The sequence below is a fragment of the Eleutherodactylus coqui genome, chromosome 3 (assembly GCF_035609145.1).
Source record: "Eleutherodactylus coqui strain aEleCoq1 chromosome 3, aEleCoq1.hap1, whole genome shotgun sequence".
NCBI classification, from domain to species: Eukaryota; Metazoa; Chordata; class Amphibia; order Anura; family Eleutherodactylidae; genus Eleutherodactylus; species Eleutherodactylus coqui.
The window spans coordinates 18,918,960-18,945,747 of NC_089839.1; the positions used below are offsets into that span (position 1 = coordinate 18,918,960).

At 45.0% G+C, this 26,788-nt stretch overlaps 1 long non-coding RNA gene across 1 annotated transcript; it reads right to left on the reverse strand.

The window, feature by feature from the left end:
- Window positions 1-15,026: 15,026 nt before the first annotated feature.
- LOC136620454 (uncharacterized) lies at window positions 15,027-22,554 on the reverse strand. Its single transcript, XR_010791144.1, has 2 exons — window positions 19,296-22,554; window positions 15,027-19,197 (listed from the first exon to the last, which is right to left on the reverse strand). It is a non-coding gene; the product is annotated as an uncharacterized lncRNA (long non-coding RNA).
- Between the last annotated feature and the right edge of the window lie 4,234 nt (window positions 22,555-26,788).

Below are 26,788 nucleotides of genomic sequence, written 5' to 3' on the forward strand. Positions count from 1 at the left end.
ACAATATCATCATACAGTGACTAAATAATACTGCCATAGAGCGACTGGGTAACACCACCATACAGTAACTGATTAATACCGCCATACACTGGCTGAAAAATACTAAAATACATTGATCAGCATACACTGACTGCATAATACCACCTAGCAGTGACGAATAATACTGCCATACACTGACGAATAATTATCTATACACTGACTGAATAAGCCCACCATACTCTGACCAAATAATACTACCATATAGTGACTAAAAAATACCAATGCACTGACTAAATAATACCGCGACACACTGACTGAATTAACCCACCATGTGCTGTCTGAAAAATACCCGCATACAGTGAGTGAATAAGACAACCTTACAGTGGCGGAATAATACTGCCAAAGAGATGAACGAACCTACTCGTTTCGAGTAATTACTCGATCGAGCACCGCGATTTTCGAGTACTTCCGTACTCGGGTGAAAAGATTCGGCGGGGGGCGGGGGGAGGCGTGGCGGCGCGGGGGGTAGCAGCGGGGAACAGGGGGGAGCCCTCTCTCCCTTTCCCCCCACTCCCCGCTGCAACCCCCCACTCACCCACGACGCCCCCCGAATCTTTTCGCCCAAGTACAGAAGTACTCGAAAATCGCAGTGCTCAGGCGAAAAAGGGGCGTGACCGAGTACGTTCGCTCATCTCTATTTCCTTCCCATCTGCGATGTTTTCACTGATGCGATGTTGAGAAAACAAAAAATGGTAGCGTGCGCTGTCTGCGGTGTGTGATATTTTTTTTATCTCCCAAGTTTCCCTACAGAGCCTCCTTTTTATCGCACTGCAAAAAAATGCGTTGCGATTTTAACATTAGAAAGTCCCGTTGACTTTTGCAATTAAAAATTGCGCGTTTATTTTATCGTTAGTGGCAGCAATGCGAAGAGAAATTATCCTAAGAAAAGCATTGCTGATGCCAAAAATTCGCTGGAACAAAGACGCGATATTACCGTGATTTTCTCATGGCAAAATCGGGATCGCCCGTGTGAAACTAGCCTTAGTAAAGTAGGTCAGATTACAGCTGTCGGAAGAAAGGGTCTGGATAACACCACTATTAGATGGCTGAATAATCCCACATACAGATTAATATCTACATAGATTCAGTAACTAATACCGCTATACAATAACTGAGTAATACCGCCAAATTGTGGCAGGATAATACCAGCATGCAGTTAGTGAGAACGTTAGGGAATGCTTTGGGTTTCCTTTGTGCCTGCGTCTGGTTTTAACTTTGATTAAAAAAGATAAATGGGAGAGTAAATGTCCTAAATAGGCGCACGCTGCGGATCTACAACAGGCAGCCTTCTTCAAAAATGTAGAAGAAAATTTCTGCACTGTGTCATGGCGGTTTTAGAAATCTCATTCTGATTATTTGTTCTGTAAACGCTGCAGAATTTTCACATCAAATTCTGGTGCGGAAATCGCGTAGTCTTTACACTATGTGGGGAGACAACCCAAAAGTTTGATTAATTATATGTCAAGGTGTGTGACATGTAATAGCGCCTGATGAAGCACAACAGCTATATGATGAAGGCAATAGGCAATGTCATGTTTTGTGCCTGTAATCTGTGAAAGTAGATCTGTCAGGTGAATGCAGAGTGGGAACGGGCTGCTACAGAAACTACAGCCAAAACACATGCGGGAATTAGCTCAAGTGTGTTCCTAGAGGTAGGGAGGAATAATAGCAAGAGGCGATCCTAGAAGATAGTGATCCCAACGGGCTAACATCCCCCAAGTGTCACAGAGGTTAATGGCGACTCCTCTGGTAGCATAGTGTATTTAAAGGGGTTTATCATGCCTGCCGACAGTTGCTGTTTTTTTAGGTCCAGCTATCCTAGTGACCTAGATAGGTTAACGGATGAGTTAAGACCACCTTCCTTGTGGTCTAGAGGGGTTAGTGCTTGTTGTGGGAGCCTAAGGAGTTTTCTTGGGCATTCCCAACCACAACCTTAAAATACAGATTGTTGTGGATTATTAATGTGCTTGAATTATTCTGTCTCCTGCCCCACCGGCTCTGGCTGGTGACATCTCTCATAATCTGAGACTACGGTATTCAAGCTTCCGAGCTTTATCTCAGGTTTATTAATGTTATGACTGTTCCGAGATCTGGAAGTTCTTGCTGTTCTGTAATTCTTGATTCTCCAACATCCCACCTGTTATTTTGGATTTACTAATGTTCTGGCTAAATTTCCTGAGACACTGATATTCTGAATATCGGTCCTTATTCTCTGGTGTTCTGGCTTTTCATCATCCACTGATGTTCTTATTATTTATACCCTGGTGTGTTGACTGTTCTACATATTACCCATATGCTTTGGCTATTGTCTGGGATTCTCCAATATTCTGACTTTTCTCTATATTTTCCCTGCTGATCTGGCTATTTTCCATGATTCCCTGATGTCCTGGTTGTTCTCCATGATTTCCAGATATTTTGGCTATTCCCCATAATCTCCTGATGTTCTGGCTATTTTTCATGATTCCCTGATGTTCTGGCTTTTCTCCATGATTCCCTGATGTTCTGGCTTTTCTCCATGGTTCCCTGATGCTTTGGCTGCTCTCCCTCATGTTCTGGTTGTTTTCCATAATCTCCTGATGTTCTGGCTGTTTTTCATGAATTCTTGATGTTTTAGCTGTCTAAATAATACCCCGATCTTCTGTCTGTTGTCCATGATCATCCAATATTCTTGCTGTTCTTCATGATTCCCTGATGTTCTGGCTCTTCTACATAATACCCTGTTTTAGCTATTGTCTGTGATTCTCCGATATTCTGGCTACTCTCCATAATTTCCTGCTGATCTGGCTATTTTCCATGATTCCCTGATGTTCTGGCTGTTCTCCATAATCTTCTGATGTTTCGGCTGTGTTTTATGATTCTTTGATGTTGTAGCTGTTCTACACAATACCCCAATATTCTACCTGTTGTCCATGATTTCCCAGGACTCTGGCTGTTTTCCCTGCCTGATGTTCTGACCATTCTCCATGATTCTAGAACTGTTCTTGCTGTTCTCCATGACTGTCTGATGTTCTGGCTGTTCTTCCTGATGTTTTGGTTGTTTTCCATGATTTCATGATATTCTGGCTGTTTTTCCTGATGGTCTGGCTATTTTTCAGGACCTCCTGATATTCTGTCTGTTCTCCATGTTTTCCCGATGTTCTGACTGTTCTCCGTGATTTCCTGATGTTCTGACTGTTCTCCATGATTTCCCGATGTTCTGACTGTTCTCCATGATTTCTCGATGTTCTGACTGTTCTCCATGATTTCTCGATGTTCTGACTGTTCTCCATGATTTCTCGATGTTCTGTCTGTTCTCCATGACTATCTGACATTTTGACTATTCTTCATGATTCCCTAATGTTCCGGCGATTGTCATTATAATTTAAGAGCTTAGTTGTTGCCCAGTCTTCGCTGATACCATGGCTGTTCCCAATGTTTGACTGCTCTCCTTGATTTCCTGATGTGCTGACTGTTCTCTATGACTTTAAAACTGTTCTGGCTGTTCTCCACCACTTTTTGATGTTCTGACTGTTCTCCATGATATCCCGATGTTCTGGCTGTTCTCCATGATATCCCGATGTTCTGACTGTTCTTCATGATTTCCCAATATTCTGACTTTTCCATGATTTTAGAACTGTTCTGGCTGTTCTCCACCACTTTTTGATGTTCTGACTGTTCTCTATAATTTCGCGATGTTCTGACTGTTCTTCACGATTTCTCGATGTTCTAACTGTTCTCCACGATTTTCAGATGTTCTGACTGTTCTCCACAATTCCCCGATATACTGACTGTTCTCCATGATTTCCAGATGTTCTGACAGTTCTCCATGATTTCCCGATGTACTGGCTGTTCTCCATGATTTTCCGATGTTCTGTCTGTTCTCCACGATTTCCCAATGTTCTGTGTGTTCTCCATGATTTTCGGATGTTTTGGTTGTTTTTCATGATTTCCTAATATTCTGACTGCTCTCCACGACTATCTGATGCTCTGACTATTCTTCATGATTCCCTAATGTTCCGGCTATTGTCATTATAATTTAAGAGCTTAGTTGTTGCCCAGTCTTCGCTGATATTATGGCTGTTCACAATGTTTTGACTGCTCTCCTTGATTTCCTGATGTGCTGACTGTTCTCTATGATTTTAAAACTGTTCTGGCTGTTCACCACTTTTTGATGTTGTAGCTGTTCTACACAATACCCCAATATTCTACCTGTTGTTTATGATTCCCCAGGACCCTGGCTGTTTTCCCTGCTTTATGCTCTGACCATTCTCCATGATTCTAGAACTGTTCTTGCTGTTCTCCATGACTGGCTGATGTTCTGGCTGTTCTTCCTGATGTTTTGGTTGTTTTCCATGATTTCATGATATTCTGGCTGTTCTTCCTGATGGTCTGGCTATTTTTCAGGACTTGCTGATGTTCTGTCTGTTCTCCATGATTTCCCGATGTTCTGACTGTTCTCCATGATTTCCCGATGTTCTGACTGTTCTCCATGATTTCCCGATGTTCTGACTGTTCTCCATGATTTCTCAATGTTCTGTCTGTTCTCAATGATTTCCCGATATTCTGACTGTTCTCCATGACTATCTGACACTTTGACTATTCTTCATGATTCCCTAGTGTTTCGGCTATTGTCATTATAATTTAGGAGCTTAGTTGTTGCCCAGTCTTCGCTGATACCATGGCTGTTCCCAATGTTTGACTGCTCTCCTTGATTTCCTGATGTGCTGACTGTTCTCTATGACTTTAAAACTGTTCTGGCTGTTCTCCACCACTTTTTGATGTTCTGACTGTTCTCCATGATATCCCGATGTTCTGGCTGTTCTCCATGATATCCCGATGTTCTGACTGTTCTCCATGATATCCCGATGTTCTGACTGTTCTCCATGATATCCCGATGTTCTGACTGTTCTCCATGATTTCCCGATGTTCTGACTGTTCTCCATGATTTCCCGATGTTCTAACTGTTCTTCATGATTTCCCAATGTTCTGACTGTTCTCCATGATTTTAGAACTGTTCTGGCTGTTCTCCACCACTTTTTGATGTTCTGATTGTTCTCTATGATTTCCCGATGTTCTGACTGTTCTTCATGATTTCCCGATGTTCTGACTGTTCTCCACGATTTTCAGATGTTCTGACTGTTCTCCACAATTTCCCAATATACTGACTGTTCTCCATGATTTCCCGATGTTCTGACTGTTCTCCATGATTTCCCGATGTACTGGCTGTTCTCCATGATTTTCCGATGTTCTGACTGTTCTCCATGATTTTAGAACTGTTCTGGCTGTTCACCACTTTTTGATGTTCTGATTGTTCTCCATGATTTCCTGATGTTCTGGCTGTTCTTCACGATTTCCCGATGTTCTGACTGTTCTCCGTGATTTTCTGATGATCTGACTGTGCTCCATGATTTCCCGATGTACTGACTGTTCTCCATGATTTCGCGATGTTCTGACTGTTCTTCATGATTTCCCTAAGTTCTGTCTCTTCTCCATGATTTCCCAATGTTCTCTCTGTTCTCCATGATTTCCCGATGTTCTCTCTGTTTTCCATGATTTCCCAATATTCTGACTGCTTTCCACGACTATCTGATGCTCTGACTATTCTTCATGATTCCCTAATGTTTCGGCTGTTGTCATTATCATTTAGGAGCTTTGTTTTTGTCCAGTCTTCGCTGATATTTTGGCTGTTCCCAATGTTTTGACTGCTCTCCTTGATTTTCTGATGTGCTGACTGTTCTCCATGATTTTAGAACAGTTCTGGCTGTTCTCTACCACTTTTCTGATGTTCTGACTGTTCTCCATGATCTCGGAGCATTAAAATTGTTCTCCACAATTCCCTGATTTAACTATTGCACCGCATTTTGAAGTACAAAAACAATATATCCTTTGTATGGAAAAGATTTTCCATTGTATGTACATTTTGTATGTTTTTTAAGGATATCCTGTATCTTAAAAAGTTGATGTGATAGAGAAATGCTAGGGTTATTTGTGGATTCAGAAGCTAAAAGTTGGTAAAAAAAAACAAAAAAAACAAACAAGACAAGTGGGAAATTTAAGTCAACGAAAATTGTGTTCCCCAGTGTCACCCATGATCCCTTGATGTTCTGGTTGTTTTCCATGATTTCTCAACTCAACCTATACCCACTGCAGCAGCTCCGTCAGTTGGTGCAGATGTTCTCTTTGTTTTCCATGATTTCTCAACTCAACCTATACCCACTGCAGCAGCTCCGTCAGTTGGTGCACATTTTGGTGATAAGTGGGAGCAGATCTCACTAGCCCTTTCCAGCATGGCACAAACATCTTCAATGGGGTTACAGTCTGGTGATTTAGGGGGCCAAGGTATTGTGGAGAATTAATTGTCTTGTTCTTCCAACCACTCCCTAGTCATCCAAGCTCTATTACACAGGGCGTTGTCCTGTTGAAAGATGGTTCTGTGGTTGGAGAAGACTTCCTAAAGATATGGGTACAGCTGGTCAGCTAACAGGTCCCTGTAGCGTTAACCATTCAAGGTGTGATGATCAACAGTCCTTGGCCATGCCAGGAAAAAGCTCCCCAGACCATGACATCGCCATCTGTTGAACTCCGAGGGTGCACCCATGGAATATGGCTTCATGCTGTTTATGTTAGATGCAGAGCTGACCATCCGTATGGTTCAGCAAGAAACAGAACTTTTCACTCCAGATGACCTTCTGACATGTGTCCATGGTCGATTGACGTCTTTCCTGGGCCAATGCGAAGCACTGTTGGTGATGACGTGGGGTCATCAGGGGCACTCTTGTCGGTCTTCAGCTATTGAACTCCAGTCAACGTAAGTTACACTGCAATTTCGTTGTGGAAATTTGTCTAACTTTTCTTCTGTTGTACTGCGTCATTGTGGCACGTTGTTGCTGTGATACAAGACTCGACCACCTAACTCTCACCTCTTGGATCAACCACGCGTCGGCTCCCACCGTGTCATCTTCTGTCGGATGTCTGTCCATGATTCCACCAGTCTTGGTACACTCTTGATATCTTGGTTCACTAACAGCCTGTTAGAGAAATACTGGCACCCCACCTCTTAGCACCCTCGTATCTGCCTGTCAATGTCACTCAAGTCACCACATTTACCCATCACTGCCAAATATTGCCTTCTGCTGTGTAGAGGAGAGGTCAGATTGTGACATGACCATCTTGTGGTACGGCATTACTAATCACAAGACGCCAGCTGTTCCCAATACAGTGATTATTCAGTGTATACTCTCCCAATCTTCTAGTTATTATATACAATTTCCTGAAGTTCTGATGGTTCTTCATGATTCCCTAATTTTCCAGATGAATATCTTCGGTTCCGTGATGTTCTGTTAGTTCTCTAATTCTTTTATCTTCTGGCTTTCATTACGTTATGGATACGGTCCCCGATGTTCATTCATGTAATTGTTTGCTTTTTTGTTATCTTCTCTATGCCATGATATTCTGGTTCAGATTCTTGATCCTATTATTTTCTGGCTTTTGTTCATGATTTCTTAAAGCTCTGTTTGTAATGTTTGATTATCTGCTAATCAGTTTGTTTTCCCTGAATTTCTGATGTTTTGGATTCGCCTATGTGCTACATAATATTCCCAAGGTCCTCGGTGTTCTCTTGTGGCTGTTAGATTAATGTTCTGGCTGTTGTCCATGACTTAGCATTGATCTGGCTTTTATCTGTAATCTCCACAAGTTCTGGATGTTGTCAGTAGTTAATTGATCATTGATTAGCTGACATCTTGAATCTTCCCATGTTCCGGATAAGATGCTTTAGTTGCCCTGTGTTTAGTGAAGATGCCCATCTTTCCTAGATGTTCTGTTTGTTCTTCATGCAGCGATGATGTTCTGGCTGTTCGCCACGATTCCTGAGGTTCCTGATGTTCTGGTTGTTGTGTTCTGATTGTGAATCCGTGATGTTCTAGCTCTTCCCCGCCTCGGTTATCACTGTTCTCATCTCAGTATGCACTTCATCTAATTTGTTTTCACTGTTAGAACTCTATCTTGATGCCCCAGGGCCCCCAAGTACCTAACAACACTTTCTATACTACTGTCCTGTGATGCAGCAGCAAGTTTTAGGGCTTAGGTACCAGGATAGGGGACAACTTCAACTTCTGCACCCTCTTCAGGACCAAAACAGCATAAGTAATGTATTTACACTGTGACTCCACCAGCAGAATAGTGAGTGCAGCTCTGGAGTATAATACAAGATGTAACTCCGGATCAGTACAGGATAAGTATTGTATGTACACAGTGATGACTCCACCAGCAGAATAGTGAGTGCAGCTCTGGAGTATAATACAAGATATAACTCAGGATCGGTACAGGATAAGTAATGTATTGTACACAGTGACTCCACCAGCAGAATAGTGAGTGCAGCTCTGGAGTAGGCTGTGTCTTGGAGAGCTCTGCAGGAACCAGGGTGTGGTCAGGAGTCCCAGGTGGAGATCTTGCTGGGATCCCAGGAAGAGTGCACTCTCTTGGGTGCGTGTTTGTGTTGGAGTCCCTCACCTCCTCCTTCCGATCTCGGTCGGAGGGAGGGAGGGCAGTGATGACGGCGGCATCAGCGACAGCAACAACATCTTCGCTACAGGTGCCAGAGAAGCCAGCGGTGTCAGCAGCAAAGAGGAGGCTTGGAGCTATAAGCAACAAGGTGAGGAGAGCGGGTTCTGGTCGTGGGTGCAGTGACACGGCCCGGGTTGGCAGCACGCCCATGATGGACGTCACAGGACGTGAGGTTGTGACCCGCAGTCAGGCCCGCAAGATTTAGAGTGAGTCACAGACAGCGCCAAATCTGTCAAAATGGAGTGATAGACGGGAGGAGGAATCTGTGATAGACGTGGCCTCTGGTTTGGCAAAATATATGCAGGATTACCAGACTGCAGGGAAAATGATTGTCCTGCAGAAGGGGAAACTCAGATCTGCTAGGATGATGAAAGAGCAGAAGTCATCCAAGGAGGACAAAGCAGTGGCCAGGAGGGCAATAAAAGACTGCAGAAAATTCATTAATATGTGGCAGGAAGTCAGAGAGAAGATCTTGGAGGAGAGCGGCCCCTTTAAGGAGAAACTGATTAATGATGATCAGTTTGCAAAAATGGCGGCATGGCGCAGTGACCACGTGCAAACTGATACATCAAGTGATGGTGAGAGCTTGGATGAAGAGGAGTATGAGGATGTGCAAGAGAGTATGGGGGAGCAGCCTGTGTGTTCTGGTGAGCAATCACTGACCCAGAGCAGCACCACAAGTGCCAGAAGTCTCCAGCCTGAGGAGGTAGAACTGCCACCGACATCAGAGGAGTCTGAGGTGGAGGGGAAAAGGATAACAGGAGCACTACAGGTGCAGAAGACCCCACAGCTGGAAGCCTCTCCAGATATGGGGGGCTTTCTATTCGGCAATGATTTGCCAGTGAAGGACTTGGTAGTCCGTAAAAAGCAAAAAAAGAAACCGGAGAAGGTGCAGGAGAAGCTGGTGTTTGTGTCGGTCCCTGAGAGCGCTGGTCCAGCTGAAAAGTTGGATCAGGGCTCTGACCCCAAGAACCCCACTAACTCAGGCTCTGAGGTGGGTCGGAAGCGGGGCGTTGGGAAGAAAAGGGCTGAGCTGCTCAGACCCCCTGTCCCTGTGTTAGTTGGTAATGGGGACAGAGAGGTCAGGAAGAAGGGCACAGGAAAGGCCAGTACAGCTGGAGGTGACCGAGGTGATGGCAAGGAGAGTGGCAGCGGTGCCACAGGCACAGGCAAGAAGTGTGGCAGCGGTACCACAGGCACAGGCATGGAGAGTGACAGCGGTACCACAGGCACAGGCATGGAGAGTGGCAGTGGAGCCACAAACAACGTTGCCAGTGAGGTCTGTGATGCGGAGGAGGCTGCTGGCCAAGTAGGATCCCGGGCTTCCAGTGATGTTGAGGCCAAACAGAAAAAAGGGAAAAACAAGAATAGCAATAGAAACAAAACTGATGAGGTGCTCCCATCTACCTCCGGAAAGGCCAAGACCCAAAGTCCAGATCCAGCTAAAGGAGTTAATGTGAGGGAGAATGCTGGGGATGGGGGGGGGGGGCTGGGGGTGCTGGTTGTGCCTCTGTTGTTGCTGTGTCTTCAGGCACCTCCGGTACATCTGGCAACGGTGATGTCTCACAAGTGGATGCTGGTTTGGGTGGAGGTTCAAGGGATGGTAATGTAGTAAGGCAAGAGGGGTTACAGGTTCTGTGCCCAGCTTATCACCTCCAATCCCGGTGGGGGGCTGTGAGTGCACCATGAAACCTTTTGTTTTGATTTGGGCAAAATGGAATGAAGTAGGGCTGCAGGTGAGCTGACCTTAGGCTTTTGGGTTGTATGAATATTGTATAGTATGTATATTGGTGTATGTTGGTTTATTGGAGTTTATTATGGTTTTGTATATATTATATATATTCACTTTTTGGGTGGTAGGTAGGTTGGGGTGGGAGTTGGGGGGAGTGGGATTCACGCCTTCAGCCGTAGCCTGGCACGTCCCGATTATTGAACTCTGGGCACGGACTGGTGGAGCGGGCATGGCCCCCAGGCTGCGGCCGGCACAGTGTGGTATTTATTTAAAAAAAACCCCGGTGTGGCTTGGCACGTCCTGAACTGAACTCTGGTCACGGACTGGTGGAGCAGGCTTGGCCCCCAAGCTGCACTGGGGACCCAAAAAAAAACCATATATTTTTAGTTAGTTCTTTTTATGCCAGTTGGCTCGGTCATTCTGTTTGAATTTGGTTATTTCGGTTATTTATGTTGTGTTTATGTTATTGCTTACATTTGTTCTGTGTGGGTACAGTGCGGCACGGCTGGACCTGGAGTTGTAGTTTACAAGGTTTCATATAGTTATAGTTTCCATAGTTTTATATTTTAGGTATATAGTTGTATACTGTGTTATATGTTGAGTGTGTATGTGTGTGGGAGTGTACCGCGGGGAGGAAGCCCAGATATGGACATTTACTTTGTCTATGGATCATGGACTGTGGGGGAAGGGCCTAATATTGCTTTATATGGTTATTCTTATTGTTACAGTTTATCTTTGTTATGTTTTTTACTTTTATAATAAAGGATCTACAGGATAAGTAATGTATGTACACAGTCACTCCACCAGCAGAATAGTGAGTGCAGCTCTGGAGTATAATATAATGATATAACTCAGAGTCAGTACAGGATAAGTAATGTATGTATACAGTCACTCCACCAGCAGAATAGTGAGTGCAGCTCTGGAGTATAATACAGGATGTAACTCAGGGTCAGTACAGGATAAGTAATGTATGTATACAGTCACTCCACCAACAGAATAGTGAGTGCAGCTCTGGAGTATAATACAGGATGTAACTCAGGATCAGTACAGGATAAGTAATGTATGTACACAGTGACTCCACCAGCAGAATAGTGGGTGCAGCTCTGGAGTATAATACAGGATGTAACTCAGGATAAGTACAGGATAAGTAATGTATGTACACAGTCACTCCACCAGCAGAATAGTGAGTGCAGCTCTGGAGTATAATACAGGATGTAACTTGGAGCAGTACAGGATAAGTAATGTATGTACACAGTGACTCCACCAGCAGAATAGTGAGTGCAGCTCTGGAGAATAATAAAGGATGTAACTCAGGATCAGTACAGGATAAGTAATGTATGTATACAGTGACGCCACCAGCAGAATAGTGAGCGCAGCTCTGTAGTATAATATAGAATGTAACTCAGGAGCAGTACAGGATAAGTAATGTATGTACACAGTGACTCCACCAGCAGAATAGTGAGTGCAGCTCTGGAGAATAATAAAGGCTGTAACTCAGGATAAGTAATATATACACAGTGACTCCACCAGCAGAATAGTGAGTGCAGCTCTGGAGAATAATAATGGATGTAACTCAGGATCAGTACAGGATAAGTAATGTATACACAGTGACTCCACCAGCAGAATAGTGAGTGTAGCTCTGGAGTATAATACAGGATGTAACTCAGGATCAGTACAGGATCTGTAATGTATGTACACAGTCACTCCACCAGCAGAATAGTGAGTGCAGCTCTGGAGTATAATACAGGATGTAACTCAGGAGCAGTACAGGATAAGTAATATATGTACACAGTGACTCCACCAGCAGAATAGTGAGTGCAGCTCTGGACTTATAGTCATGTGACATCTATGAGAATAGTGCTGCAGTTACTTTTCAATACTTTCCCTTGAAGTGGATTTGCAGTTTATAAATAATATAATAACACTTGGACTCCATAATTATTGATGCTCTCATGTAATATTAAATATATCCAGTGGAGTTGAAGTACAATAGAAGTGTATAAGCTTCAGTCCTGCAGCGCCCCCTGCTGTCTCTGACAAGTTCTTCATGTCCCCCTTGGTGAAGCAGCATGGACGATGGGGGTCGTTTTCTCCACTGTAAGAAAATCCAAATGAGCTTCCGAAAATGAAACTATTTAAATCAATGGTTTCATTTGATTGATTTTCACGGCTGCATAACCGGACTAATACACGGTTCGTCTGTTCAATCCCTTAGGCTGTATTCACGCGGCAAGTGTGATATCGGCTCGAGAAAATCAGACCTGCGTCGCTTTCTATTTAACTGATTTTTGCGACGTGTTTTGGCATTAAAAATACATTGCGTCTACGGAAAAGTGTGTTTTCTTTGTGTGCTTCCAATAGTTAAAATGGCAAAATTTGCATTGCCCTCCGCATTAAAATTTCATGGCAATTTTTTCACACTCCCACAGGAAATCATGAGCGATTAGTGAACAAGAATCGCCCAAAATAGAACATGCTGCGATTTTTCTCAAACCGAGAGAATAAACCATGAATAACCAGATAGAAATAAATGGGTTCTATTCCTTTGCAAGTACCGCAGTAACATGGTATGTAAGGCTGAATAAAGGCAATGTCCATCTAGTTCAGCCTGTTTCCACCCCCCTTGTTGGTCTAGAGGAAGGGAAAAAAAACAACAAACCAATTTAGCTCATTTGGAGGGAAAAAATTCTTCCCGACTCCATAATGGCAGTCAGAATAATCTCTGGATCAACGTTTGAGTTCCTACCTGACTCTAAGACCTGGATCACCCACCCCGCTGCTCACCTAATGTCTATATCTTGTCAGATCATAGCACTCTAGAAAGACGTCTAGTACCGTACATGTCGCAATCGGACAGAACTCACACATGAAACCACCACTGCACCACCAGCACCTATGAACGCTCCCTAGGTAGCCTGGCTGTGACTGCACCTCATATGGAGGGTCCGGCACTGCAGAGCCGCCGACGGATGATCACAGGACCCTGCCAGGTGTGAGCAGCACACAGACAGTTAAGGTGATGCCTTGTGGGACCCTTGATGTCTCCGTGCAGAGATCTCAATCAGTCTAATAGGGCCATCAGAACGGTCATCACACGGCACAATCGTACCCATTCCCACCATATAGGAGCCCCCACTGCTGGGACATGTTTGCTATTAAAGCTTTTCTTCTATGGTGGCTTTGATCTATTATGAGGGTTTACCCCGACCACAAGCCTCAAACACGAAGAATCAAGAACATGCAAAACACAACTAATATCCTTATCTACAGGCTTCTTTGGGTGACGATTAGTTTGACTTCTGAATGGTGATCTGTCGTCGTGGAGTTTTGGGCAGCGGAGACAAGAGTAAAATAAATGTAAAAATCATCTGTAATCCCCTAGTTTTCTCCCCAACCGCTCCGGTCCGCACCACTCCATTCCCCACTGGGTACTGCGATCACATGCCATCTAGCAAGCGATTCCTGCGGCAAGTCATTGGCATCGGCCGTACCAAGAGACCGGGGATTGGCCCCAGCAATCAGATGATGTGATCTCACTACCCAAAAGTAAGCCGCGGGATCGGGGCGGTGTGGACCGGAGTGGCGGGGAAACAAAAGTAGTGAGCGAAGGCTGTTTTTTAATTGTATTTTATAAAAGGGGGCATTACTGAGCAGGGACATGTGGGGCACTATTATTCAGCAGGGCATTGTTACTGAGTGGGGTCATATGAGGGCATCATTGTTAAGGGGGAGGGATTCAGGGATTTTATTACTTTGAGGGGTCACTAATGGGCACTTTTACTGTGAGACAACACAAAGCACATGGCTTAGCGTAAAAATGGCGTGGTATAATGTCCAAAAGTTTGCAATGGCGCACTATGCCCACCTGAAGAGCTGGCCCTCTTTTCATTATTCAAAAGTTAGGAGGTATGACCGCTAACGGCCAGCTCTCAGATGAAACAAGCGGAGGATAACCAGACGGCTCTACCTTTCAAGAGACTGGAAGAGCTGAGTGTCAGGCACGGTGTGAGATGCAATGGCAACCATGTTATTTGGCACTCAGCTTTCCCAGAATCAGAGCTGAGAAGCAGATGAATAGCATTTAACAGAAGCGACAACTGCAGGATGGTTACGTTAGAGGGTGTTTTCCTTTAAGAAGTTATTTAGTGTCATGAGTACAGTGGATGAGATCTCCGATACATTGTATATATTATATGTATCACTGGGAACGTGACCCTCCCCGGCCCTCCTCAAACTCTCAGCTTCCTCTGCTTCTTGGTGTCTCCTTGTGAGAGTCTGTCCAGGAATCTCAGCTGCTCAGAGACCCCCGAGGATCATCTGTATCACCAGAAGGGAAAGGTTCAGGTTCGGGTCAGTGAAGTGACCCCAGTTCCTTCCAGCTGAGATAGAGGAAGTCACTGTGATGCTCAGCTAATAATTACGATGTGTGAATTTAATGCAAAGCGTTTGCAGAAGGAATAAGCACCGGAGAGGGTCTGAGAGGAGGACTGGGAAAGGGTTAAACATACTTAGCTGAAAGTTTCTGGAAGATGAAGGGGGATTAGCACATTTTACAGACTTTGGCGTCATGCAAGAAACGCCTGTATTGATATATGGATTGAACTGGAATATGATTTCTCCAGCAGGCTTTTGGGGTATTTTGTCGCTTCCAAATTGAGTATTGTGTAGAAGCAGTATGCGCACACTGACCAAGTCAAACACGAGGTATCAGTCTCATGCTCAAAATGGCTCTCTGCCCAGAAACAGACAGACAGGGCCTTTTATTGTACAGACACACAATGGGCGTGCAACAGGTTACATCAGTAACATATAGGATTCTCATTTGTCGGATCATATATAATCCCACCTCCTTCCTGCCCACCTTCTCTCAAGTCCAATGTATAAGCAAGTCTTTGTCTCACAAACATGTGCTCGAACCTGAAAGTGAAAGTAGATATCCCTTTGTTCAAGAAGATTCTGTGTGTGGGGGATGGGGAGGACTGGGAAAACACTCAAGCAATAACATAACACTGTGATTTAACTCTTTCCTTATGCAGCAGAGTTCCACCTTAGGCTGAAGTCACAAAACACACATAATACGTCTAGTGCAAATCGATAGACATTTTACACCAACCAATCATCATGTCTATCACAATCCCCCCTTAAAATGTCTATCCTCTAACTCTCTATCTAATTTTCACAGTTCTCTGCGCATGAGCCTATAATCGGAGCGCGTTGAAGGTTCGTTTTAGAGTCTTCAAGGGGGTGTAGGACTTGTCCACTCCTTCTGGGGATGCATCCAGCAAACTCATGGTGGGAGCGGCTTTTCCAGCATCAGTTTCACAGGTCTCCCTGACACAGGGGATAACACAGCAGACTAGAACAGAAAAGATAACCATCAGTTCACATACAACAGCGACGCCCGTCTGTGCCAGGATCCTTTACCACCCGCTCATCCATGGCGAGTGCTGGTCCCAAAAGTTAGCTCTTTTTAGCTAGTGCGGTCAGCTTCTTAATGGCAAGTGCGTCTTTACCCGCGGGTCACGTGTCGTCTAGGATGTAGGTATGACAAGTCTCCCCTATCATCTTTCAGACACTCTCCTTTTTAGCTAAAGTCGTCTCTAAGGCCATTCTATTTTTAAAAAAGTCATAGTCGAGGTAGGTCCTATTGGTCGACTAGTCCCTATAAGGCGTCTCTAGTATAATTTATAAACCACTGCTAATTATAATAAACATAATTAATCCAGTCAACATTTATTTACCCTAATGATCAGGAAAATGGACTCGAATCTAGTTTTAACTTGGTCTTTAATTTTTAAAACTTGTCAGGTACCCCCCTTGGCTATCCTATGACGTCAATGTACACGTGTAGATCAAAACTACCACCAGGGGTCTCTCTTCTCGCTCTAGCATAATGTTACAATACTAGTAGCGTGCACAGGTACGCACGGCGTGGGACTCCCTAATCTTCACCCACACCAATGTCCCTCCTGGAGATAGTCCTAATGGTGAACACGTCCAAGTCGCCTCACCCTTGCGTCAGGGTTTTCCCACTGCCCGTAAGTCCCTACTCCTAGGAGGGGGGGATCCCTACCTCACCTCAGAGGGAGGCCATGGATTCCCTGGGCTCATTTCCGGGCATCCATACCCTCTATCTGTACAAGTTAACACCCCACAGGGTGTGCCCTCGCCGGAACCTAAGGTCTTCTGCACTATCCCTAGGCAAATGGGAATTCCACTGACAGTCCATCTTAGGAGATCGGGGCAGGCGCAGTACTAGTACATTTCTCCTTTTTCTTTGATAGCGTATGTGTTTGGCATTATCGGAACTGGCTCTTCATCTTTTTCAAACAAGGAAAACATTGGTGTCTGACAGGATGTGGAGGAGCATAAGGGCTTTACTAAGGCACACTCCCCTGTCCAATTACCCTCCAGGCGGGTCCTCTACCTCATGTCTCCACAAAGCCAGTAAACGTCTCCTAAGGACTGGACCTGATTCTGCATCTATTCCCCTCCTACCATACTGTAGGAGGAGCAATACCCGTTGGTGAGTTCCCCAAAAATCTCCCTCCACCCTGCCTATTTGCCTGGCAGGTGTAGTTTCCAGGGTAGTCAGTAACACTCTCTCCGGTGCAAAACACTTAAGTAGTTATAGAGTATTCCTTCTTCCATTTCTCACGGACAGTGTAATTAGCGGAAATGTTCGTGAAGAGACTAATAAACCACTCTTCAGCATCTACAGGGAGATTTAGGGGGACCATCCCCGAGTGTAGTCGGGCACTACCGCACACGCAACAGTTAGACTTGTTGCTCCTGTTAGCATTGTACCTCATCAACTCCAACCAGAGATTCTGGTCAGAGTAGCCAGTCGCTACTGTCAAGGTGTCCTCAAAGGTAGGGTCGGCTATGATCATCATGTTCGTCAAGGTCTTTATCTTACGGCGGAGGGGGTTAATTATGGGCACGGGACTAAGTGAAGGCTTCCATTCGGCTGCATATACCATATCCCTTATTTTAAACTTCCCTAAGGGATCTGTCCTCCCATACCGGTATGTCCCCAGACTATAAGTCCCCCCGTCCCCCGGGCTTGGATCTCCCATGGTTAGTGTAACAACCGCATTAAAACCAAGCAGCATACTAAGTTCAGCCTTTCAATACCTGCTGTCCTTATTATTCTCAAGGAGGGTTATACGACTAATTAGGGATTTCCCGCTCTTATCTTTCTTATTTAAGGCACTTCGCGGTTTATAGGACCAGTCTATTCCTGTGTTACATCCCACTAATCCCCAATAACGGCAGTCTTCTCCCCAGACGTTATCAGTGGCGCAAACATATTGTATTCCCCGGGTATATAAGTCATATAACCAGCTGGACTGAGCTAAATCTGGCCTGCGGTGGGATCTTGCGCCTAGACACGGGACCACAGTACAATAGTCGAAGGAATATGCGGCTACTTGAGCATTGGACGAGTTATACTAGAAGGTAACCATACCCTCATATTCTTCCGACTAAGGATTCCAGTTGCCACCCTCCTCTCTCACTAGCCCTAACCAGAGTAACGTCTTTGGCACAACTAAGACTGGTCTCCCGGATCTGAAGCTTTCTTACAGTATGAAGCATGGATCCATGTAAGTCTTTCGGCTAGTTTCACAGCTGTGGCAGTAGTCAGAAGCACCTGGTAGGGGCCATCAAATCTGGGCTCAGGAGGGTGCTTCCTGAGGAACTTCTTGACGCACACCCAATCCCCAGGCTGCAAGATATGTGTCCCAGTGTCTGCCTCTGAGTCTGGAAGAGAACACCTGTGCATAGGCTTTGGTTAGTTCTTTAACAACGGAAATCACATACTCAGTCAACACATCAGATTGTAATTGTAACCACTGAGGATAGTAAAGACCTAGCCTTGGGGCTAGCCCAAACAATCTCGTAGGGAGATAATGTATAATCCCCCCTAGGTTCATATCTAACACTGTATAAGTCTATTGGATGACAGCCTTTCCAAAGTGGCGTCATTTTTAAGTATCTTACTTTTAGCGTGCCACTACGTCTCTCCACCTTGCCACTACTCTAAAGGTGGTACAGTATGTAAAAGGCCTGGGATACATCCAGAGCAGACATGACATGTTACATTCATCTGCGAAGTTTATACCTCTGTCTGACTCTGAATCACCTCTGGTACCCCATATTCACAGTTTACCTCGTTCATGAGCTTCTTTGCGGTTACCTACTTGTTTACCGTGGTAACAGGGTCGGCCTCCAACCTGCAAAGACATCAACAACAACAAGCACGTAGTCATACTTCCCAACAAGTGGGAGCTGAACGTAGTCAATTTGCAATCCCTGAAATGGGTAGAGTGGTCCCGGCAAGTGTGATGTGGCAAATTTACTTCTGCCCTGTCTCACCTATGGCATAGATCATGCTAAACCGGACAAATGATGCAGCAGCTACAGAGAACCCAGAAGTCGCCCAACCTCTTTCAAGCGTCGTCGTCATTACTGCTTTACTAGGTGGGTCTTTCCGTCCATCAGCTGGGCCATCATGGGATACAGGAACTGTGGTGGGCAAGTGCTGTTGACCGTTCACCACAGGCTGTCCTGTTTCTGCTGCTCCCATATTAGTCCATTTATTCTTTTCTTCCTTGCTGGCTGGTAACTGTAAAAGTCTTTAGCATATCAAAGTCCAAATTTTTGTCAATGTCCAAAGTTTTTACCACTGACTCATGCTGTCAGTATCTTTCTTCTTTCTTCCACGGCTTGAGGGCCGCTGCCTTTGCTGCGCTGTCAGCGAGGGTGTCGTCTCTCGCCTCTCCAGTGTAGGAATCGGTGCGAACTCTCAACTTTGTCAGGTAGAAGGAGGGCCTCCATGCGACTCTGCACCGCTGCACCATACTCAATTGGTTGTCCTGCTAAGGTAAAAAAAACTGTCTGGCCTTCCATATTGGGCCGTAATCATGAGCTATGCCAAATACATACCAGGAGTCAGTGTAAAGGGTTGCCGTCTTACCTCTCGCCACTCTACTCGCCTCAGTGAGGGCCTTCAATTCCGCTTATTGTACTGTGACATGCGGAGGCAGAGCTTCTGCTTCTAGGACATCTTGTTGTGTGACCACTGCATATCCGATGTGGAGTCATCAATCCTCACCCTGATACCATCTGCAAAAAGCTCAACATATGCATTATCAACAGAGGTTCTGATAACTGTTTGCATATCTGCAGTTTCTTACTGTATTAGTACTAAATAATCGTGCTGATGTTCTATTTCACATGGCTCAGAATCTTGTTATCTTATTTCATTTATTTATTTTTTTTCAAACCCAATAGCTGATCTACAACACCTAGATCATCTATGACCCAGATCACCTATGCCTCCCCCCTTTTGAACCGCAATACTCAATGGAAAAAGAGTCATTGCGTTCAAACTAGTAAACCAAGAGGCACAAAAACAAGCACTTTGTAGGTCAAGGTGACATTGTATGCAGCGAAGTCTGAGCAAAAATCTCCTTACAAAAAAATTTTTTTTTTCCTTTCAGGTTGCAGTTAGCATTTTTTTAACACAAGGGGGCGCCACACAATTCAAATTTTACGTCACCCAGTGTAATAGTATTTCAGGGTATGGCCAGCGTTTAGCTTTTACTCTCCTGTCGGAATATAATTATAGCTTCAGTGTAGACTGACACTAGAATATACAAAAGGCTTAAAGAAAAACTAAAGGATACGGATGAATTAACATCCTACTCTGGGCAATTCAGTCCCTCTTTCTTCACATAAAAAGTAAAATTACTTCACCAAATTGCATGAAAAAGTTTGCTGGGTGACTATAGTGAAATTATTCCATCTGTAGGAGCCTTCCGTAACATCATCTGTCTGAGTATCCATTGGAGAAGTGGGCAGTGGAAAACAGAGCCCCTGGGAACATGAGAGAGCGTCCCCTGTCATGTATTCCCGGCCTCTGCCCCCCATGCATCAACTCCAATCTTCCATACACTATAAACCAGCTTAGTCATCTACTATGTCCCAAGCTGCATCTCCACAAAGGTTTGTTTCCCTGAACTTATCACACATCCAAAGTGGCCACATCTTGGAGTGTAACAAAGTCTGGTCAAACAAAACCTTACTTCAGACAATCATGATGTTAGCACTGGATACAGTGGCATTGGGGAATATAGGCCTCCCAAATGCAGCAAAATGGCCGCCAGAGGCAGAAAGGGGCGGGGCTACAAATCTCCCAAGTGAGGCAAAATGGCTGCTGAGTAGCAGCACGTCCAGGTGAGGCAAGATGGCCGCTGGAGGAGGAAGGGGCGGGGCCAGGTCCTGTCCCGGATGGGGAGGGACCGGAAGTAACATCACACACCCTGAAAGTGAGCACATGGGGGGAAGTAACTTCAGGGTGGGGGCAGGCCTCACTACATTTTCTGCAGAGTCACACTATGTTGGATTGTAAACATTGCAAGCCAGCCACCATTACCGGGAGGGGCTGCAGTCAACACAAAGACATTACATTGTTCATTAGCAATACACATACCCCCCCTACATGCTTTCCCCTCTTCAATCTCTTAACTACGTTATACCTCCTTCTAGCAATCTAAAAACACCTTTCTTTCTGCTAGGCTTCCTGCTCATCTTCTGAAAACTTTCTACAGCCTATCTTACCTGTCCATACTCATTTCTGCTTATCTGTCCATGACCTAACATTCCTTTCTGCAACTTTTCCTGAGCCTTCTCTTCGTATAACATTTCTACATGTTTTGCATATTCCAAAACATCCTGTACTGATCCCTCATTCTATTCTGCCTGCTTATTCTATTCTATACTGTGTCCAGAAACTTCGAAGTGTTCCTTTTGTAAAATCTGCTTTCTTCAAATCCTTCCCATATAACCTCTCCTTCCCACTCAGAAAAGACAAAGGAAACAGAAAGGGTTAATCGAAAAAAAGCTTTCAGTTCACTCTCTTATCAGCACCCCTCCCCGCAATAATCAACACTGCACATTGTTTCTATAATAGCAGACAGACGGGATTACTGGAGAATACCCACAACGGCTCAAGGTATATATCTCATCTACCTTTATAACAGCCCACCGTATACTAGTAATCCCCAAGAGCACTCCTTGTACACGATCTAGACAGGACATTTAGCTATACACAGAGACTGATGATTATTTTCAATGACCAAAACCTCAATAATATTCTGGAGAAATCAGCCGTCACACCACGGCTATATTCACCCGTAAATACCTTTCCACATATGAGAACATAACACGCTCAATCATATGGTAAGTATTCGTATCATAAATCTTCCTAACCTCACACTAGTTTTACCTAGGAGCACGTGTCACTGGCGTGTTCCCTCAGACTTAAACAGCCGAGTCCGCCCTCCCGACACATTAACCCTCACAGAATTTATCTCTTGGTCTTGTATACACAATTTTTAACCGTCTCAGACATAACAGCATACACAGCGTACAAAATACCCCTTAAGCAGGTTAAAACGGTGGTCTTTTCCGAGTAAGAAAGAACTATATTACCTGCCTTTCATTGATTTATCACTCTGGACCAGGAACAGGCAGAAAAGCAGTCAGAACCCAGATCACATCGGTAGATTTACATAAAGCAATCTTACCGTGTTCTGTAGATTTTCGGGCCCCTGAGTTCTGCGTGCCATCCGCCGATCTCTGTATTTTTCCAGAATGAAAGAAATCAAAATCTCTTAACTCGGTCCACCCAGGAGACGCCACTGAACTGGAATATGATTTCTCCAGCAGGCTTTTGGGGTATTTTGTCGCTTCCAAATTGAGTATTGTGTAGAAGCAGTATGCGCACACTGACCAAGTCAAACACGAGGTATCAGTCTCATGCTCAAAATGGCTCTCTGCCCAGAAACAGACAGACAGGGCCTTTTATTGTACAGACACACAATGGGCGTGCAACAGGTTACATCAGTAACATATAGGATTCTCATTTGTCGGATCATATATAATCCCACCTCCTTCCTGCCCACCTTCTCTCAAGTCCAATGTATAAGCAAGTCTTTGTCTCACAAACATGTGCTCGAACCTGAAAGTGAAAGTAGATATCCCTTTGTTCAAGAAGATTCTGTGTGTGGGGGATGGGGAGGACTGGGAAAACACTCAAGCAATAACATAACACTGTGATTTAACTCTTTCCTTATGCAGCAGAGTTCCACCTTAGGCTGAAGTCACAAAACACACATAATACGTCTAGTGCAAATCGATAGACATTTTACACCAACCAATCATCATGTCTATCACAGGATGTGCTGCCATAGTATCCTACAGTCCTGAGTACATAGAGCTAGACAATACCCAAGAGATGCCATAGAGCACCCAGACAGTGCCATGCAGTATTCAGGGACACCTAGCATTTCATATGGGCATAGATTGCCCAGATGTAAAATGTATAAATGCCCAAAGCAACATTTTTTACCCAAATATTGTAATACAGTGCCCACTAAATGCCATCTGGCACCAGCATAGTGGCCTACAGTATTTTATGGTATTCAGAGAGTACCATACGTTACCGACAAACTCTGTCAAACGGTGTCCACAGAGTCATAATGTGTAAGGTGTCCATATAGTAACAAACAGTGCCCACACAGTCAAACAGAGCTTACATGGTGCTTCTACAGTCAAGACCAAACGTTTTGAGACAGACACAAATTTGGTTTTCAAAGTTTTCTGCTTCAGTGTTTTTAGATCTCTAAGGCCTCATGTCCACGGGGAAAATCAGGCTCGCTACGGATTCTCCATGTAGAATCCGTAGCAGGTCCCTCCTGCCCCGCAGACATGAGGCATAAAAATAAGAATTAACTCACCTCTCGCCCACTCAGGATCTTCCCTTCGCCGCGGCTTCATCTTCTCTCCGTCGCGGCCGGATCTTCTTTCTTCGGCCCAGCGGATGCGCAGGGCACGTCGGTTGCGTGCCCCGCGCATGCGCCGGCCCGAAGAAAAAAGATCCGGCCGCGACGGAGAGAAGATGAAGCCGCGGCGAAGGGAAGATCCGGAGCAGGTGAGTAAATTCCGATTTTGGTCTCCCGCGGATCCGGACGGCTTCCATAGGCTTCAATAGAAGCCTACGGGAGCCGTCCCCACGGGAGACCCGCACGAAAATGGAGCATGGTCCAGATTTTTTCCTGCTCCATTTTTAAAAAAATCACTTTTATTGACCATCCGCGGGTATTTATCTACCCCGCGGGCGGTCAATGCATCCCTATGGGATGCGGATCCGCGGGCAGGAGAAGAGTTAAAATCCGCTGCGGATTTTAATTCTTCTTTTGCCCGTGGACATGAGGCCTTAGGCCAATCTCACATGTCCGGATTTCTATTGCAGAATCTGCGATCGTCACCCACGCTGGCGATCTGCTGTATTACGCGCACTTTAATAGAATAGAACATTCGCATATCCACTCAGATGAGTGGATTGCAATTTTTCGCAAGCGGAAATAAAATCGCAGCGTGTTCTGTTTTTTTTGCAGCTTACGCATGGACAGCTTCCCTTAAAGGTAATGGAAGCCGTCTGACCTGCGGGTACCCGTGTCATCGCCTAGCGACGGCGCGGGAAAAACAAATATTTAAAAATCTGTATTGTGCATAACCAGCGCCAAGATCCGCGGTCATCTGCAATACAGAAATTCAAAGGTATGCGGGATCGCCAACTGCCAACTCCCAAATGCGAAATCCGACTCGTCAGTGTGAGAGCAGCATACGTTTTTAAACTTTTATTGACAGATACATGAAATTTAGTCGGCAAAGCCTCAATATTTACAGTGATGACCCTTTTTTCAAGACTTCGTAATGACATGTTGTATATCAGCTTCTGGGCCAAATCCTGATTGATGGCAACCGATTCTTCCTAATTAGCGCTTGGAGTTTATCACAATTTCTGTTTTTGTTTCTCCCACCTGATTTTTGAGAATTTACTGCATGTTCTAAAAGGGATTGATATCCGGGGTGCATCCAGGCCATGGACCCAAAATTTCAATGTTTAGTTCATCGAGCCACTTAGTTATCACTTTTACCTTGTGACATGGAGATCCATCATGCTGGAGAAAGCATTGTTCATCACCAGATTACTCCTGGATGCTGGGGAGAAGTTACTCATGGATGGTTGAGAGAAGTTACTCTTGAAGGAGGTTTAGATCCCATCCTGTATTCATGGCAGTGTCCTTAGGCTGAGTGAGCCCACTGCCTTGGATCCAGAATGCATGAATGGTCTCGGGCCACTTCACTGTTGGCATGACACAGGACACATTGTAGCACTCACCTTAACTTCTCTGGACAATCATGCTTCCATATGTGCCAAATACTCTGAAGTGGCTTCATCAGAGAAAATGACTTTCCCCCAGTCCTCTGCAGTCCAATCCCCATACTTCCTGCAGAATGTCAGTCTGTTCTTGATGCTTTACTTGGAGAGAAGTGACTTCTTTGCTGCCCTACGTGACACCAGGCCGGCCTCCAAAAGCCTTCATCTCACCGTGCGTACAGATGCACTGATACCTAACTGCTGCCACTGAGCGAGCTCTGCCCTGGTGTTGAACTGATCCTGTAGCTGAATCCTCTTTAGGGGACCTTCCTGGCACTTTCCCTATTCAGGTCATACAAGAAAGTCCTTCTTCACAGCAATGGAACCTCTACTTGAAGTTGGTAATGATCCGATAAATGGTTGATTAACGGTCAATCTTACAAGCAGCAATGTCCTTGTCTGTAAAGCCCTTTCGATACAAATCAATGATGACTACATATGTTTCCTTGTAGGTAACCATGGTTAACAGAAGAAGACAATGATTTCCAGCACCAGCCCCCTTTTAAAGCAAATAGTCTGCTCTTCAGAGCAGTGTTAACATTTTCCTTAGAGCTAACGAGAAGATCACCGATGTAATGTTAGCACATTTTGTGGCAGGGCCGAAATTCAGTAAAAATGTATTTTTTTGTGATTAAGTTCATTTTCATGGCAAGGAATGACTTTGTAATTTATTGCAGTTCATCTGATCGCTCTTCATAACAATAGAGGTAATTCAAAGTGCCACTAGCTGAAGCAGCAAACTTTCTGAAAACCCAAATTTGTGTCAGTCTCAAAACTTTTGGCCACGATTATGTAGTGTCAGACTTTGCCCACATAGAGCCAAACAGTTCCCATATGGTGCTAAATAGAGATGAGCGAGCATACTTGCTAAGGGCAATTGCTCAAGCGAGCATTGCCCTTAGCGAGTACCTGCCCGCTCGAGAGAAAAGGTTCGGGTGCCGGTGCCGGGGAGCAGTGAGTTGCGGCAGTCAGCGGGGGGGGGGGGGGGGGAGAGGGAGAGAGAGATCTCCCCTCTGTTCCTCCCCGCTGTCCCAGGCAGTTCCCTGCCCGCTGCCGACACCCGAACATTTTCTCTCGAGCGGGCAGGTACTCGCTAAGGGCAATGCTCGCTTGAGTCCACATATAGTCATAAAGTGCCTATAGGGTTCAAAACAGAGCTCAGATTGTGCACACATAGTGCAAAAAGTGCCATACCCGCTGTCTGTTGGGTACACAGTCATACAGTGCTCATAATTGGTAACCAATACAAAGCTGTGGCTTATCTATAGCATGCGACAAGACCCTGACTGATAAGTCCACGATACAAAATAAGCCCAGTGATTATCATCAGTAACGCAGCTGCAGCTGTGGCCAGAATCTTGGGATGGGGGAATGTCACCTCATCTACACGGGCAGAAGCTACAAGTGTCTGATGATACAAGTGAGGACACTTTAAGACTCGGACTGATCTGTTCTGTGCAGCAGGATCTATGGAAAGTAATTAACTGCATTTCCAAGGGATCAAAGAGAAATCAGGTTACTGAGGACGGAGGGTGGGAGGAATTACGTAACAGATGTATCTAAGCAGCGGAGAGAACAACGTCAGAGGTGAGCGCAAAATCTCAGCCTTTCGTGTCATAAGAGCAGAACGGCCATCACAATTACATATAGAAATAAGGGGTACCAAAGAGGAGACGAATCCTGAGAAGTGCCGTCTATATACCAGGCTCTGTACACTAAGCTGATGTCGGAAAAACTAACTGCCCCCTGTATTATAGGAGCTCTAGGTGTTACGGAGTGTCTGTCCACAAGCTTTCTGTTTCCAATAGTGAGCACAGCTCTGGAGTATAATACAGGATGTAACTCAGGATCAGTACAGGATAAGTAATGTATGTACACAGTGACTCCACCAGCAGAATAGTGAGTGCAGCTCTGGAGTATAATACAGGACGTAACTCAGGATCAGTACAGGATAAGTAATGTATGTACACAGTGACTCCACCAGCAGAATAGTGAGTGCAGCTCTGGGGTATAATACAGGATGTAACTCAGGATCAGTACAGGATAAGTAATGTATGTACACAGTGACTCCACCAGCAGAATATCTGCCAAGAGTGAGACTGCCAGAAACCAAAAGGGCCCTGATGATCTAGGGGCTGCAGAGAAGGCTGAATGGAGGACCAGTGTGATTAGCGGGGCAA